This window comes from Sapajus apella, unplaced genomic scaffold (assembly GCF_009761245.1).
Source record: "Sapajus apella isolate SASKATOON/1434 unplaced genomic scaffold, GSC_monkey_1.0 scaffold77, whole genome shotgun sequence".
NCBI classification, from domain to species: domain Eukaryota; kingdom Metazoa; phylum Chordata; class Mammalia; order Primates; family Cebidae; genus Sapajus; species Sapajus apella.
Genome location: NW_022437017.1, coordinates 3,570,289 through 3,574,086, shown reverse-complemented (window position 1 = coordinate 3,574,086; position 3,798 = coordinate 3,570,289). Strand labels below are relative to the sequence as shown.

The 3,798-nt window shown below is 44.6% G+C and overlaps 1 long non-coding RNA gene across 1 annotated transcript in view; it reads left to right on the top strand.

The window, feature by feature from the left end:
• The window catches only part of LOC116532639, a 6,353-nt gene extending 3,167 nt beyond the window's left edge, over window positions 1–3,186 (top strand). The window contains exon 4 of the long non-coding RNA XR_004260924.1: window positions 3,149–3,186. This is a non-coding gene — a long non-coding RNA (uncharacterized LOC116532639). The remainder of the gene's footprint in view (window positions 1–3,148) is intronic.
• Window positions 3,187–3,798: the final 612 nt, after the last annotated feature.

The window sequence follows — 3,798 nt, the reverse complement described above, 5'->3', positions numbered from 1 at the left end:
CCAAAAAAAAAAAAAAAAAAAAAAAAAAAACCGAAACAAAACAAAACAAAACAAAAACAAAAGTGGATGGTTGGGAAGGTTGAAGAGCTGTCATTTGCAGAGGGACCCAAAGGAGTTGAGAGGACTGAACAAATAGTTGCATTCTTCATCGTCTGGTGCAGTGTCATCCAGAAGAACTTCCCACGATAATGAGCATGTTCTGAATCACACCGTCCAGTTCAGTAGCCCCTGGCTCCACGGGGTTTTCTTTTTTTTTTTTTGAGACAAAGTCTCAGTCGCTCTGTCACCCGGGCTGGAGTGTAGTGGCGTGATCTTAGCTCGTTGCAACCTCTGCCTCCTATGTTCAAGCGATTCTCCTGCATTAGCCTCCCGAGTAGCTGGGACTACAAGCATGCACCACCATGCCCACCTAATTTTTATATTTTTATTTTCATTTTTTATTATTATTACTTTTTGAGATGGAGTCTTTCACTGTTGCCCAGGCTGGAGTGCAGTGGTGTGTGGTGTGATAGCGACTCACTGCAACCCCTGCCTCCTGGGTTCAAGCAACTCTTACGTCTTAGCTTCCCGAGTAGCTGGGACTACAGGTGCCTGTCACCATGCCTAGCTAATTTTTTTAAATTTTTAGTGGAGACGGGGTTTCCCCATGTTGGCCAGGCTAATCTTGAACTCCCAACCTCAGGTGATCCACCTCGGTTTCCCAAAGTGTTGGGATTACAGGCATGAGCCACCACACCTGGCCTCCGTGTGTGTGTGTGTGTGTGTGTGTGTGTGTGTGTGTGTGTGTGTATGTGTGCACGTGTGTGTGTTTTGTGTGTGTTTTTTTTTTTTTTTTTTTTTGCACTTGACATATGGCTGGCACCACTAAAGAACTGACTTTCTGGCCAGACAACAGTGGCTCATGCCTGTTGTCTCAAGCACTTTGGGAGGCCGAGGTGGGAGGATCACTTGAGGCCAGGAGTATGAGACCTGCTTGGGTAATATAGCAAGACCCTATCTCTACCAAAAAAAAAAAAAAAAAATTAGCCAGGTAATGTGATGTAGGCCTTTAGTGTCAGCTAGTTGAAAGGCTGAGGTGAGAGGATCCCTTGAGACCAGGAGTTCGAGACTGTAGTGAGTTGTGATCATGCCATAACACTTCAACCTGGGCAACAGAGCAAAATCCCATGTCTTAAAAAAAAAAAAAAAAAGGCTGGGCACAGTGGCTCACGCCTGTAATCACAGCACTTTGGGAGATCCAGGCGGATGGATCACAAGGTCAGGAGTTCGAGACCAGCCTGGCCAACGTAGTGAAACCCCGTCTCTACCAAAAGTACAAAAATTAGCTGCGCAGGTGGCGGACGCCTATAATCCCAGCTACTTGGGAGGCCGAGGCAGGAGAATTGCTTGAACCTGGGAGGTGGAGGTTGCAGTGAGCTGAGATAGCACCACTGCACTCCAGCCTGGTGACAGAGAGACTCCATCTCAAAAAAAAAAATGAGTGTAATTTTTTAATTAATTCAAATTTAAATTTAAATAACCACATAGGGCTAGTGGCTTCTGTAGTGGATGGCTTAGGATTAGTACAGTGGTAAGTGCTCTGAATTGAATGGGTCCATGGCAGATACTTTATGGACATCCCCCTGTGAAATCCTAGAAATAGCTCTGTGACATAGTAGCTATAATCATTGTTGGCACGATGAAAAATAAGATACTTCATTCATTCATCTATAGTATTGTTGATAGACTTTATTTTTTAAGCTGGGCACTGTGGCTCATGCATATAATCCCAACATTTTGAGAGGCTGAGGTGAGCAGATCACTTGAGGTCAGGAGTTCGAGACCAGCCTGGCCAGCATGGTAAAACCCCGACTCTTCTAAAAATACAAAAAGTAGTTGGGCATGGTGGTGGGCACCTGTAATTCCAGCTATTTGGGAAGCTGATTGTACCTACTTGGGAGGCTGAGGCAGAAGAATCATTTGAACCCAGGGGGCAGAGGTTGCAGTGAGCTGAGATCATGCCATTGCACTCCAACCTGGGCAACAAGAGTGAAACTCCGTCTCAAAAGAAAAAGAAAACATTCTAAACTTATACTGAGGTGATGGGCAACAGAGTGAGACTCTGTCTCAGAAAAAAAAAAAGAGTCTTTATTTTTTAGAAAAATTTTAGACCAAGCACAGTGGCTCAAACCTGTAATCCCAGCACTCTGGGAGGCTGAGGCAGGAGGATCTTTTGAGGCCAGGAGTTTAAGACCAGTCCTGGTAATGTAGCAAGACCTCCATTTCTAGTAAAAATTTAAAAAATTTGCTGGGTGTGGTGACACACACCCGTGCTCCCAGCTACTGTGGAGGCTCAGGTGAGAGAATTGGTTGAGCCTGGGAGGTCAAGGCCACAGTGAGCCATGATTGTACCACTGCCCTCCGTCCTGGGTGACAAAGTATGAAAAGAAAAAAGAAAAAAAGAAGAAATAAGAAAATCTAAATTTTAGATTTGCAGAAATACTGCCAAAGTAGCACTAGAGTGTTACCAGGCCTGGTGCAGTGGCAGGTACTTATAATCTCAGCTACTTGGAGGCTAAGGTGGGAGGATCTCTAGAGCCCAGGAGTTGCAGACCAGCCTGGGTACCATAGCCAGACTCTGCCCTTCTTCTTTTTTTAGAGACTGAGCCTTACTCTGTTGCCCAGGCTAGAGTACAGTGGTGTGATCTTGGCTCACTGCAACCTGCGCCTTCTGGATTCAAGCGGTTCTCCAGCCTCAGCCTCAGCCTCCTGAATAGCTGAGATTACAAGCGCCTACCACCATACCTGGCTAAGTTTTGTATTTTTAGTAGAGACAGGGTTTCACCATATTGGCCAGTCTGGTCTCAAACTCCTGACCTCAGGTGATTCACCTGCCTTGGCCTCCAAAGTGCTAGGATTATAGGGTGAGCCCCCAGACCCTGTGTTAAAAACAAACAAGCAAAAAACAGAGTTACCATTATTCCCTAATAGTAACATATTTTAATTACAAATTTTTAACATATTAGTAACAAATTAATATAATGTAATGGATCAATACTGATACTTTGCTATAATTTAATGGACCAATACTGATACTTTGCTGTTAAGTAAAGGTCATAGTTTATTTAGTCTTCCTTTATGTTTCCCTAATATCTTTTTTCTCTTCCAGGATCCCACCTAGCAGACCATCTTACTTTTTTTTTTTTTTTTTTTTTTTGAGATGGAGTCTCACTCTGTCACCCAGGCTGGAGTGCAGTAGTGCGATCTCAGGGGCGATCTCTGTCACTGCAACCTTCACCTCCTGGGATCAAGTGATTCTCCTGCCTCAGCCTTCCAAGTAGCTGGGATTGTAGGCATGCACCATTATGCCTGGCTAAATTTTGTATTTTTAGTAGAGACAGGGTTTCACCATGTTGGCCAGGCTGGTCTTGAACTCTTGACCTCAAGTGATCCGCCTGCCTCGGCCTCCCAAAGTGCTGGGATTACAGGTGTGAGCCACTGCACCCGGCCAGTCCATCTCACTTTCAGGGATTTTGTTAGGCTCTTCTTGGCTGTGACAGATTCTCATACTTCCCTTGTTTTTGATGACCTTGACAGTTTTGAGGAGTGCCAGCCAGTCAGGTATTTTGGTACAGTGTCCATCCCTCTATTGGAATTTATCTGGTGTTTTTTTGTAAGAATGGGATGATGGGTTATTGGCACCAAGATCAAGGAAGTAAAGTGCTGTTTTCATCACACCATATCAAGGGTACATCCTATCAACTTCATTATTTATTTCTTTAAAGAGACAGGGTCCTGGCCAGGCACTGTGGCTCATGC